This window comes from Akebia trifoliata, chromosome 15, assembly GCF_017979445.1.
Source record: "Akebia trifoliata isolate Shusen 1 chromosome 15, ASM1797944v1, whole genome shotgun sequence".
NCBI lineage: Eukaryota > Viridiplantae > Streptophyta > Magnoliopsida > Ranunculales > Lardizabalaceae > Akebia > Akebia trifoliata.
The window spans coordinates 19,322,584-19,336,642 of NC_141389.1; the positions used below are offsets into that span (position 1 = coordinate 19,322,584).

At 36.5% G+C, this 14,059-nt stretch overlaps 1 long non-coding RNA gene across 1 annotated transcript; it reads left to right on the top strand.

The window, feature by feature from the left end:
- The first annotated feature begins 11,529 nt into the window (after positions 1 to 11,529).
- On the top strand, positions 11,530 to 13,927 carry LOC147384516 (uncharacterized). The gene is made up of 3 exons (XR_015172588.1): positions 11,530 to 11,791; positions 11,900 to 11,994; positions 13,305 to 13,927. It is a non-coding gene; the product is annotated as an uncharacterized LOC147384516 (long non-coding RNA).
- Positions 13,928 to 14,059: the final 132 nt, after the last annotated feature.

Consider the following 14,059-nt stretch of genomic DNA (forward strand, 5'->3'; position numbering starts at 1 on the left):
TAACTTCTCAGGTTGCCTACGTACCCTAGAATTTTGGGATCAGACCAAGACGTAGTTCGAATGTTTTCCTTCCCTGGGTTAAGTGATCGGGCTGAGAAATAAAAAGGTTTTTTTTTTTTTAACTTTATTTTTTGAAAAAGGCTGCAAAGGACTGAGAAATGAGATATTGAACTTTTGAACTGGGTAACAAGAAATTGATTCGGTCAAAGATGACCTCCTTAAATGTAGTACCGTTTGATTTGGTCAAGGTTGGTTAGTTATGGTAATTCGATTCCATCATGATCTTGACGTCTGACAATTTTTCCCGGTAATATTTTTTTAATGATGAACAGACCTCCCTAATTAGGTTTGAACTGCCCTCTAGGATAAAAAATAAGTACTCGATTCTTTTTGAAATTTGATGGTCTTCCAAAGTAGTGTTTCCATGCAAATGGATGAATCTCTCCAATTATGTTCAGACTTCCTCCTATGGTCGAGGAGGGATGGTTAATTTTCTTCGAAGTCTGATGGTTAAATCCTTAACTTGTAAGTGGTGAATTTTGACCTTCGTGCGGGTGACTTTTCTCTGATAAGTTTGCACGTGGTACAAAACTCTAAGTTATTTTTTCTCAATCAATTTTAGCTCTTCATACCCAATGACGAACCTAGTTTATTTCTAGCAATTGATTTTCTATCAAGACCTTGATATATAGGACTTCTTTTTCAACTGGTAAGACTGTTTCTGTACCCCCATAGTGTGAATGGTAGCTTTTCTGACTAATCTTGGTGCAATTGACACATTTTCACAATGATTATTTTGAGACTCTTATTAGTTACTTGCTTCAACCGCTCTATTAATCTGAGGGCAATAGGGAGATGATTCCAAATCTTGAACTTTGAACATAGAGTAATAATCTCGATTTTTAAGTATGACCTGTTATCAAAGATCAATTTTGCTTCAATCATTTCATTAGTCTGAGAATGTAATCTATTCTGGGAGCTCTACCATGTTGAGAAGTCCAGCATTGATACATTTTGTAATGTCTTCCTTGATCTCATTTTCTCAAGTCGATATCTATTCCGTGTCAGACAACACCCAAGCTTGCACCTAACATATCCTCATCAAACCACACGAACAAGTCCTTTGAAATTTCTAAGTAAATTCATTATCCCCTTTGTGCTTCTTTAGGGATAAGATGGTTTCTATTTGAATTTCTTTAGGAATTATTTTCTGCTTTGAGGTCAATGACCTTTGCTTTCTTGATTAAAAATTGAGCTCGACTCTTATCTTTCTTGTTTAGGAGAGAAATCTATTAGATTATTAGTTAATTCGTTAATGCGCTCGAGGTATTCAAAAATTTTCTTTATCCAATCAAATTCAGAAGGGGCGACAGACACCTCTATGACTCGACAAACTAAGTTGATTCAACAGAAAAAAGAGTTGACTCGAAAAAAAGACATGACCTTGCTAGAAAAAAAAAGGACTCGAGCTAACCCAAATGACTCATAAAAACTCAAGATTACTCACAACGGGCTTGATTATGGACTGAGGATTCAAGACAATGCTTATAACCGGCAAGACTGAAGCACTATGATCTTTAGGGAATAACTGGGCGATGTTGAGAAATTCTGAAGTCATTTATGACTGTTGACTTGATATTGACGTTTGTTAGACTTATAACCCTAGCTAGACGATGGACGATTTAACTTAGGTACAATGATAACCATTACACCTCATTGAAGGTAAATTTAATCAATTCCAGTATTACCCCCTTGATAACATTTTAAATGAACCCTAAAAATTCATGCAATGATTATTCAGAAGGAAAATAATTCTATTGTACTCTTGAAAATTATTGACAAATAATGTTTTCATTAAATAAAACTTTCACAAATCTGATTATTTTTTTGCAAGTTATTTTCTTTTTAGAAAAATACATTTTAGTAATTTTTCAAAGCCCATGCAAAAAAGAAAATTTTCAAGGTTCATGCAAAAATATATCTTTTGTAAATCATTTTTCTTTCCTTCTCTTTTCTTTTGGAAAATATTTTTCTAGAAAACACTTTTCTTCTGGAAAACATTTTTCTTTTTTTAAAATGGGTCGGAACCCGAATTTAGAAAAGGATTTGATTTCCATTTTGATCTAAATGGCCCGGCTCATTATGATTGTTGGATCGAGATGGACTGGGACATTATGAATTATTGCAAGAAATTGATTCTTTATTGGGTCGGTGTACCCATTTTAATTTACAAAAGTAAAATTTTTTATTCTTGAGGACAATTATACATTCTGATCTCATACATCATTCACATACATTTATCAATCACAATGTCTCATTCAAATAACAACACAAGAACACCCATGATAAGTTCAAGTCGTGACCTATAGGGGAGGTTTCTAGATTCTAAGCTTGCTACGTGCAATACATTTTTATCTGGCCACCCTTGCCCAAGTACACCTATATACCTCTTGAGCGTACTCAATTAGATGGTACGTGGTGACTTGGTTTGATATACCGTATAGGTGATAATTCAAAACTCCAACTCACTTCTCTGAAGTCAAAAACAACCAGTTTGATCCCCAGTTGAGAGGTGGCACACGATGCTGAGCAAGGGCTCACTTAAATACCTTTCATCTACAATAGACGTAGTCTATCCCCCTCGTACAGTAAGGTACAACGTGGCAGGATCTCTTTTAGGCACTGGCTTTGATTAAGAAGTGCAATTGATGTACTTGGATTATCTTTGATATACATATGGGTACAAGTCAAGAGTTGTAGCTTTTATAAATGGTTTGGTATCCCACGAGGTGACCGACCACATACTAGTACTACGTTGGCAAAGGGACATGTGACTGTGTGGCTTACAATAGGTCAAAGGCTCAGGTCGCTTCAGCCTGGGTGCATCGATATACCTTTCAGAGTCACCTGATCAGACGGTACTGATGCCCTAGTTTGATATACCCTAAGGTACGTGATGGAGTTGTCGTTTTCATGAATGACGTCACATTTCCGAAGAGACTGGATCACGCACTAGTGCCACGTTGGCTATATGAGACATGCAAGCGTGCAAAACAGTAAACGTGCATGTGGTGTGTATAAAACAGGGTGGGGTATGCCTGGGGCCTTTTCAAACAAATGGGCCCATGGGCCTGATCATACCATCACACATTGATACCATATGAATATTAGCCAAAATGAATACCAATTCAATAACATCATTAAGATCACCAATAAGCACATCAACTATGTATCTGATCAAGATCAATGTCAAATCAATTAAGGATCATGGCATAGAATAATTGATTAAACCCAAACATTGCAATAGGCATAATTTTTATAATTTTTAAGGTCCAATCAATGATCACTTTTGGGTGATCCAAAATAAATCGAGATTCCAATAGATGTTACATTGATGATAGAATGATAATTGTTGAGATGAGAAGCGATGAACCCTATTTTTTTTTTAAATTATAAAAAAAAATTAGAAATCCATCCCTAAAGAAAATCAAAGAGAAAGATCCTAGTGCCAAATGAGCTCGCTCTCAGGAACATTAATTGTGTTAACACTAGATAAATTCTGATTTTCTGTGAAATAGGAAAATACAATCTGAACTTGCATCGATGATATCTAAGACTCCCGATAACGAAATCGAATGAATTCAGATTTTAAATTAATCTACTTGATGGGATCTACGTTTTACTAAGAGGTGCCCAGACCTAATTCTGACTAGAATGTTCTGTAAAAATGTTTTAACATTGTTGTCCCAACATTTATTCAGTAACAATTCCAGATTTACATATTGAACTTGCATCGATGATATCTAAGGCTCCCGATAACGTAATTGAGTGAATTCAGGTTCTAAATTAATCTACTCGATGAGATCTACGTTTTATTAAAAGGTTCCCAGACTTAATTCTTATTAGAATATTCTATAAAAATGTTTTAACATTACTGTCACAATCTTCATTCAGCAACAATTCCAGATTTACAAATTGAACTTGCATCAATGATATCTAAGGTTCCCGATAACGAAATTGAGTAAATTTAGGTTCTAAATTAATCTACTCGATGGAATCTATGTTTTATTAAAGTGCCCAGACCTAAATAAAATCGAACTAAATAAAAAAAAATTAGAAATACATCCCTAAAGAAAATCAAAGAGAAAGATCCTAGTGCCAAATGAGCTTGCTCTCAGGAACATTAACTGTGTTAACACTAGATAAATTCAGATTTTCTGTAAATTAGGAAAATACAATCTAAACTTGCATCGATGATATCTAAAACTCTCGATAACGAAATCGAATGAATTGAGATTTTAAATTAATCTACTCGATGGGATCTACATTTTACTAAGAGGTGCCCAGACCTAATTCTGACTAGAATGTTCTGTAAAAACGTTTTAACATTGCTATCCTAACCTTCATTCAGTAACGATTCCAGATTTACATATTGAACTTGCATCAATGATATCCAAGGCTCCCGATAACGAAATTGAGTGAATTCAGGTTCTAAATTAATCTACTCGATGAGATCTACGTTTTATTAAAAGTTTCCAGACTTAATTCTTATTAGAATGTTCTATAAAAATGTTTTAACATTACTGTCCCAATCTTCATTCAGCAACAATTCCAGATTTACAAATTGAACTTGCATCGATGATATCTAAGGCTCCCGATAACGAAATTGAGTAAATTTAGGTTCTAAATTAATCTACTCGATGGAATCTATGTTTTATTAAAGTGCCCAGACCTAAATAAAATCGAACTAAATAAAAAAAAATTAGGTCAACCTGGCAATGCTCCCACACTTAGGGTTTTTCAAGTCTGATCCTCAATAGTCCCCAGGAGAGTCACCATTGAAAGCGCCCTTGATTTGCGTGGTGCGCGGATCCTCTTTTGACCTTTGAGATTTGGGAGTCGCCACCTAATTATTACGGTCTAAGAACGGAATATCAACTTTAAATGGATAAAGATAACTAATCTACTTAAAAAAAAAACTAAGTTCGGGGATCAAATTACGAGGTTGGAAGGTGTTAGGTACCAACCCCGCCCGGCAAATGCCGATCTCTACTAATTTTCAAATAAACTACATTGCTAAAAGACCTAAATAATAAATAAAAAAATAAGAAATATATACATTTTCGAAGACAACGGTCTTGTTCCCTCAGATCTGATAGAGCAGCTCCTTGTATAGTACTCCTCGCTTCGTTTTGTCTTCGGATCTGATTTCTGATCTCTGAGGTAAGGTATCTCTTTCTTAGATCTGGATTCTTCGAATTTTTTATATTATGGATTTCTGGGTATTTTTAAAGGGATTCTAAGTGTTTTTCGAGCTAAAGTTGAAGTATGGGTGTTAGGTAAGGAGTTATGACTTCAAAATTAGGGTTTATAGGAGGCTAGGAAAACTTTTTGACCTACTTCTCTTAGGATTTATTATTTGATACGAAAATAGGGTGTGGAGGCTTCAATTTATAAACTTTTTTTAGTACCTTTTAGATAGAGTTAAGGTTTAATTATAGTTCTTTTTGAGAAATTTATTATTTAGTTAGAATTCTATTAAATAGAGTTATTATTTAATTAGGATTGTGTTAAATAGAATTATTATTTAATCAGAACTCTATTAGGATTTGACTTTTAGTCTCATTTGATTGACTTTAAGATTTTGACTTTAGTCTTACTTGATTGACTTTAATATCTTGACTTTAGTCTTACTTGAGTGACTTTAAGATCTTGACTTTAGTCTTATTTAATTGACTTTAAGATTGATTTTAGTCTTACTTGATTGACTTTATAATTTTTTGGAGAACCCCCTTTATTATATCTTTAATTCTTTGGGACCTCAGATGGAGGGGTCCTTTAATAAATATCTTGGCAACCATCAACAATTTTGCCTAAGAGCCTGATTGATTGATTTTTTTGGTTTAAATTTTTAAATTAATTTTATTAATGTTTCACTTTACATTATTTAATATTTTATTTATTAATTTTAGAATTTTTAATTATAAAAATTAAAAATTTATCGTTTTGTCCCTCAAGAGAACTTTTACGTTTCAAGTCGGTTTTTGATGTTTCAGGATGTTTTAGAATCGATTTTTCATAAGGAATTCAATGGGAATGTTGGTTTGTGTCATTTATAATTTCTTTTTGTGCGAAATGGTCGAGAACTTTATGAGGGGCATTTTCATAATTTTGTCGAATTCTGTGAAAATTGACAAAATGATTTATTTGATTTCGATTTGTTATTTTATGTGTTTGAATGGGTTTTCCTAAGCGTAACGAAGGCTCTCAGGATGTTTTAAGGTTAGGGGTATTTTGGTAATTTGATTATTTTTAGTGATTTTTATCGTGAAACTTCTTTTTGTCTGTAAAATGATGATTTCTATGTTTCTAGGGTCATATTTTCCTAGCGTAGCGTGATTTCTATAGTTTTGTCAGTTCGAGATATCTCATCCAGATTTTTGAAACATATCTAGTAACAAATAAAGTATTGGAATAATCATCCATCATTAGGAACCGATGCAATCGGGTTTACGAGTTCATTAATCAGGCAAGTGAAAAATTGGGGTGTCTACACTCGCGTGTCTAGGATCATCTATTGCTTTGTAATGCGTTACCCCGTGTAATCAATATTATATCAACAAAGTTGTCTCTGGGCTTTGCCTCGTGTTGCCTTGTTTACTTGTTTGCTAGCTACGTTTGGGGTGTACGATCATTTTTACAGGCTTGCAAGTGGATTTGACACCCCTTGCGCCGCACGACCTTGCTTCGAAAGAACACGACCATGACAGTTAGTATTAGAGCTACAATTGTTTGAGCACAGTTAGTATTTCAACCACGTTGGTTTAGGTTCACGTTGGTTTTATACCCAAGCTCTTCCCCCAATTTCCATTAGTTCACACGAACAATGGCAAGAGGAATTGCAAGTACCATGGATCAACCTGCTCCAAACACACTACCATCACATATAAACAAGGAACGCATTGAGGTATTAGAAGAGAAAGTAGCCATGTTATTCGGTCTCGTTGATGGTATTGCACAATTAGATGGTCGTTAGAACACGTTGGAAGAAGAATCCGCAACCTTCAGAGATAGAATAATTGACCTCGAGGAAGATACCTGAGGAATTCTAGCCAACTTATAAGAACAGATTACGAAACTCACTACGAAGGTAGGTCTCCTGGTCAAAGTCGTTGGAAATGAACAGCCAGCAGTAGTGATGTTTCTCCCTCGTAATTGCGAGTCCCCGAGCCACGCACCTTCGATGGTGTTCGCGATGCAAAAAAGCTCAAAATTTTCATGTTCGACATGAAGTAATACTTCCGTGCAACTCGTTCGGATTCAGAAGAGGTAAAAGTAACAACTATTTCTATGTATCTTGTAGGTGACGCCAAATTATGGTGGTGAACTAAGTACACCGAGATGAAAAGTGGCCAATGTTCCATCGATACATGAGAAGACCTTAAGAAAGAGTTGAAGTACCAGTTTCTCCCAGAGAACGTGGAGTTCATTGCTCGTAGAAAGTTGAGGTAACTCCAACAAACATGTGCAGCTCATGAATATGTCAAGCAATTTTTCGCCTTGATGCTTGATATCCCTAACATATGAGAGAAAGACAAGTTGTTTTCATTCCAAGAAAGGCTCAAACCTTGAATTCAGACAGAACTCCAACGACAATGTGTGCAAGATCTCATATCTGCAATTGTAGTAGCTAAGCGGTTGACTGATTATACTCCCGCAGGAGGGAGCCAACAGGATGTACACCCTAAGTCGAAAGGTTACTCACAGCAACATGAGCACACAAAGAAGTTCTCAAATGGTAAGAATGGAGGGCATAGACAGAATTCTAGTCAGGGATTCTCACGAAATTCCTCCCCTTCATAGAGCAGAAATACCTTGCCAGTCAAGCGTCGTCACAAACATGTATGCGTTTTGTGTGGTAGGCCTCACAAGACATTTAAGTACCCGTAGCGAGCCAAACTGACTGCACTACTAGCCTCCCAGAGTGACCCTAGTCACGAGAGTACGAGTGGGCGAGATGATAAAAATTCTCCTCACATGGGAGCTTTGCATCTATTGAATGCAATGAAGTAGACATCTGAGACTCAGAATAGCCAGCAACGGAAGAATCTTATGTACGTTGATATGGAAGTTGGTGGCAAGACCACCCATGCGATGGTTGATACAGGAGCTACGCACAGCTTCATTACCCCTGTAGAGGCGAAGCGTCTCAATATTTGGCTAGATAAAGGTTCAAGCCGCATGAAAGTTGTAAATTCCTAAGCCACTCCTATGCAAGGTTCGGCCAAGTCAGTCTCCGTCAAGATAGGTACATGGAAGGGTAAGTTTGATTTATTCATAGTTCTGTTTGATGAGTTCAGAGTTGTCATTGGGATGGATTTCATGCGACAGAACAGGGTTGTACTGATGCCATTTGCCAATACATTGGGCATGCTAGGTGAATGTTCAAGTTTCGTTCTCGTATCCACAGGCAAGGAAGAGGGAAAGTTGATTTCAACTCTTCAGCTGAAGAAAGGTGAGCAACCGTATATTGCTACCTTGAGAGTTGAATCCGTAGAACAGGACCATAGTTCAATTCTCACACAAGTTACACAGGTTTTAGCAGAAGTTGATGACATGATAGCGAATGAACTTCCGAAGACACTACAGCCACGTAAGTCGATAGATCATTAGAATGAATTACTATTTGGTACTACGCCTCCTATAGAAGAGCCTTTCAGGATGAATCCTCCAAGACTAGCTGAGTTGAGCAAGCAACAGTATGGGTCTTTGTGATGTTGTGTCGATTATCGAACATAAAAGAAGATCACTATCAAGAACATGTATCCTATCCAGCCAGTTATTGACTTGTTTGATAAACTTGGGACAACCAAGTACTCTTCAAAGTTGGTTTGAGTTTAGGTTACTGTCAGATTCAAGTTGCAGATGAAGCCCCTCAGTTATTTCGTCAGAGTGTCAACAAGAATTGGGATATACCCCAGAGTATTGTCAGCGTCAAAGATTCAAGAGTCACAGGGAAGTTATGGGACGGGCCGTGTAGATTACTTGGGTTTCAGCTTGACTTTCCAACTAATGGACATCGTCAATCAGATTGGCCAACGGAGAGATTCAGTTCTGCATTGGATTATTTCAGGTATCTTGCCAATGTCGGCCATGAGAATTGGGCGAATTTGTTCAATTCCAACTTTCAGAAGTACTCTTCCTCCAACAAGAGTGCTTTTGAACTTATCACAGGCCGACAATGTTTAACTTTTCACACTATTGTTTCAAGCTACAGGAGACACAGTCCAAGGACGTACAGGTTTGCTAAACTCTAGTTACTGTACAGGTTACGCAGCATTCACTCTTTCATCCATGCAAGAAGTCTCAAGCCATACCATACAGATCTATGAGATCTAATGCACAGCATTCCAACACGTGCATCTTCTCATTCAGCTATTCAGTCAAAGCATGTTGTCGACAAAATTCTCGAAGATGTCAATTCAACAGCAGTTTAATCCAGCAACAAAAGTAGCAGCACGTGGAGTACTTCGTCACACAGAAGAACATGCCAGAATTTGAAGCTACACAGGAGAGTGCAGAGAACCTACAACCTTTCAAGCAGAAGATTGAAGAGTTTGTCAGGTCAATGCGATAAGGACGTCTGTAGAATAGGTGGGGGAGTCTGTGACGGCCATAACTTCTATCACCTAAAGTTAGGTTTAAGCTCGCCCCAGAGCTACCTGGGAGCACCCATGTAACAATATGTAAGGCTCAATATGAAGTCATGTCAGCCCCCGTACTAGGGCATATCTGTGTCAGGACATATCTGTTAGCTTATTGAAATTTTGTAATAAGGGAGTATGACTGGCCTCCACTTTCGATGTTTCCTTCTGGAAATCTAGGAAAGGAAAATTATACACCTTGTAGGAAGGGTGTCTAGTGCTTCCCAATCCCCGGCCTACACCCATGTTGACTGAAGCCCTCAAGCCTAGCTGCGTGGAAGTCCCGCATGTCTTAGGATCATCTATTGCTTTGTAACGCACCTTTATGCTTTTGTAACGCGTAACCCCGTGTAATCAATATTATATCAATAAAGTTGCCTCCGAACTTTGTCTCATGTTGCATCGTTTACTTGTTTGCTAGTTACATTTGTAGTGTATGATCATTTTTACAGGCTTGCAAGTGGATTTGACACCCCTTGCACCGCACAACCTCGCATCGAAAGAGCACGACCGTGACATAAGGGCAATTTTGTATGCTTCTAGATTACACCTTTGAATCTTTATAGGTCCCTCCACTTAAAAAATGGCTATATTTAACTGCTAACACGTGCTAAGGTGGTTGATATGTGCAACCCACCAAAACAAAACAAAAATATATAATGAATTACTATTTCGTGAGCTGAAAATAAGATATTTACGATTTCAACCACTTTTCATGTTAATTACCAAAACGTTAACAGTCATGTTGGGGAAGGATAGAGACATAGGGGTGAAAAGAGAGAGAGAGAGAGAGAGAGAGGTGAATTTGGATTGTTCTTAGATCATATGAAAAAGAGAAAGATAAAAACGTAAAATTTTGTAGAGATTTTTGCTCCACAAAATTTTATGATGGTTTTGGATGAATTTTTGTGAAGCCCACAAAAATATTTACATCCAAGCAATTGCATTCAGCAAATCATTGTAAAAATTTTTGTTTGCAACTTTTTGCAGGGCAAACAAGCAGGGCCTAAGATTTTATTAGTGAGTGTGGGGGTAGGAGACGATGGGGGGTTTTACAATTTAATATGTAAGTCAAGTTTGAAAATATTTATTACATCATAACAAATAACAAATAACATGCAGACTAAACCTATATAAAGATCAATGTCTAACAAGAGTTTGAAAGCTAATCTAACTCGGGATTTACCATCGCAAGGTTAAGGAAAGGCAAACCCTAAGGGACCATATGTTGCAGAGAAATTTTGATTTGTTTATTTATGTTTTCAACAGAAATGTCGAGTTATTTTTTGGTCTTGGGGAAGGGGCCAATTGTGAGATGAGAGAAAATATCCTCACCCAAACGCGATAAATGCTTTTCCTCATTAAACCATTTTCCAGTGAATCTACTTCTCTAACTACTGTTACGCATGCTCTATAATTCCAGCAATTTTTTCTAGAAAAAAAAATATATTGGAGCAGTTACCATAGATCACCAAGTAGTAGAATTTCCAGAAGTCCTTTCTCATATTTTACAATTAAAGAGCAACACTTTAAGATAGTTACTTAGAATCTAAGATGGTGTTTGGATAGGACTCCTTGGCTACTTCTGACTCTTGCGGGGAGTTAAAAGTCGTTTGGATAATTTAGATAAATAACTCCTTCAAAGAATTACTCCGCACAAGAGTAAAAAATTACTCTTTATGAAAAAGTAGCTAAAACCTACTTCTCAATTTCGCATCTTGCGGGGAGTAAAATTCTAACGGCTCATTTGACGAAAATACCCCTATTTTTCTAATTTTTCCCGAAAATACCCGAATCCTATTTGCGCCCTAAATCAGACGAAAATTAGACGAAGAAGAAACTCGCCCCTTTCTTCTTCGTCTTTCTGTTGCTTGCAGCCGTTCGACCAATAGAAGAGGTGCTTCACCCTCCCTATTTCTCTCCCTCTCTTCCTCCCTCCCTCATCGCCATTATCTCCCTTTCTTGTCTCTTTCATTTTAGCAAAAACTTGCGGTGTGTGAATCTGAGAAGAGAAACGAAGTTAGGGCACGTTCGTGCTCTTCACCCTCCCTCCCTCGTCGCCATTAAAGTAATTGGGGAGAAGTAAGGTTGTTTTGATTTTTTTTGTGAGACAATGAGATCTCTGTTCATCTACAAAATTAGATTTCTTTTCATTTACAAAATGGTTTACATTCATATTTCTGCTCTTATTGCAGATTTAGTTCTTAGTTCATTCGGCCAACCAGAACACCGGGGTGTTCTTCATATTTTCTTCAATCTCTCTCCCTCTCTCCGTAGACGAAAAGCCAAGGTACGTTCGATCTCTCCCTCTTTGAGTTGAAAATGGTTTTTTTCCCATCCAAATTGAATATATGTATTTGTTTGAAGGATTTAGTTTGATAGGGAGTACATAGCCACAGCTCTTGGTTGATTCTACTCATTCAGCCATGTGTAGATTTGCTTGTTGATTTAAGATTCATCGTTTCAGGGAAGCTTTGAAACTATAAAGGGGATTTTGTATTGGATTTTTTAGTTTTTATTTTTTTATTCATTTATAGTGCCTAAGCAGGTTTTCTTGATATATTAGTCCTTTCCATTTTACCCGTTTGCCTTTTTTGCTATTAATAAGCATATACTTGCCTGAAAAAAAGGTTAGGGGTGCTCTTCTCCAATTGTTTGTGAATAGGTGGTCAATGCCTAATATAGGTTTTGGGCTGATAGAGGGATGGTATTCTGATGCCTTCTTTCAGTGTGGCAGAGTTCTTTAGAAGCTCTCTCCCTTCTGCATTTGTTTGTCCTTATAGAAGGAACACAACAAATGCGGGAGGCGTTACCTTAGAATGGAAGTCTTGCTGTTTAGGTGGTTCACCATGAATCACGACATGAACAAGTCTGTTATGAAAGTTTTATCTTTTAAGTGGAGGAAGTTTTCTTCCAATTCTTATTGTGTTTTTGGTTTGCTTCCAATTTACAACACAGTCATACAGCTTGGTGCCAAATACTTCCTTTTGGAAGTATCGATCAATATACAAGGAAACACCTGACTACATTACAAAGACCTGGAATTTCTTGGCCTTGGTTATTGAAAGTGTGATAATCATATTCCTTCCATAAGCCTCAATAATCAGAACAGGCACTAACTTCGGTGGAAATGAATTGTGACCATATTTTTCTAGGGAGCTGAATTGTGATACGTGAAATAAATGATTTAAATCGATTCATACCACCTGTTTTGTTTGCATTGGATTCAGACTCTGTTCTGCTGTCTATTTGGATGGTGATTTATATCATGGCACCATGGCTTGAATCACAAATTATTTGATTTGAAAATTCAAGTTGGGATTTTTGTATTATGGTGATTATGCTGTGACGTGAGCTTTGCTCATGATTTGACTCTTGAATTTTTTTTTTGTTGATAAATGCTCTTCAATTTTCTGGATACCCTTGTTTTCTATGCTACCTTTGGTCACTTGATTTCTTATGTTCATTAGTTCATTCACTAATTGCAGCGTTTAACTGCATGGTCCATTGTTTGCATAGGTGTGTTTCTGTTAGTATATCCCATGATGCTTTGATGTTATTTTTCACATTGCATCATAAGACAACTATTTTTCTTTGCAGCGTTATTAGCATCCACTTGACAAGTGCAAAGTCCTTGGTGGGAATCGCTGGAGTGGCATCAGAGATTCAAAAAGAAAAAAAGGTTCGTTAATTCTCTATTCTATCATTCTTAACTTGAATAGATTTCCATGTTACTACCTTCACTTCATTTATTGTTGGTTCAAAATTATATTTCATATCCATGCAACAATATATTCTTTTTGTTCCAGTGTCTACTGTCTAACCTTATCCATCATGGCCACAAGTATGGTACAAGTGACTTTAAAGGAACCAAGTTGCTCTGTGATACTTAGTACCTTGTTTTTAGATGTTGGAATCCTTAATTACTTTAATCTTTATTCATGTTTTATCTATATTTTGCATTGAGTAAAGGTAATTTTGGTATTCTGCTTTTATTCACTTATTAATGTTAGTTTAATAATATTTTGAGATTGCATACTATAAAATAAATAGAGAAAGGAGCCATTTTGGTATTCTGCTGAAATGACAAGAATACTTTCAGCATTTATGACCTGAAAAACAGATTGATTGCCCATAGTTTAGTTGTAAGAGAGGTTTCTCACATGCTTTGTGAATGGGGTAACATAATTCTCATAATGAGTGACAAAACATTTTTATGCATAGGCAAGAAATTTGTTTAAGTATGGATATATCAAGACTTGGTATATTTGAGACTTCTTTTATATATATATGGTAATTCAACAGGTGATAGGTAAATCATCCAATTTTTAAGAGAGGTGCTGTCAATTTTTTTT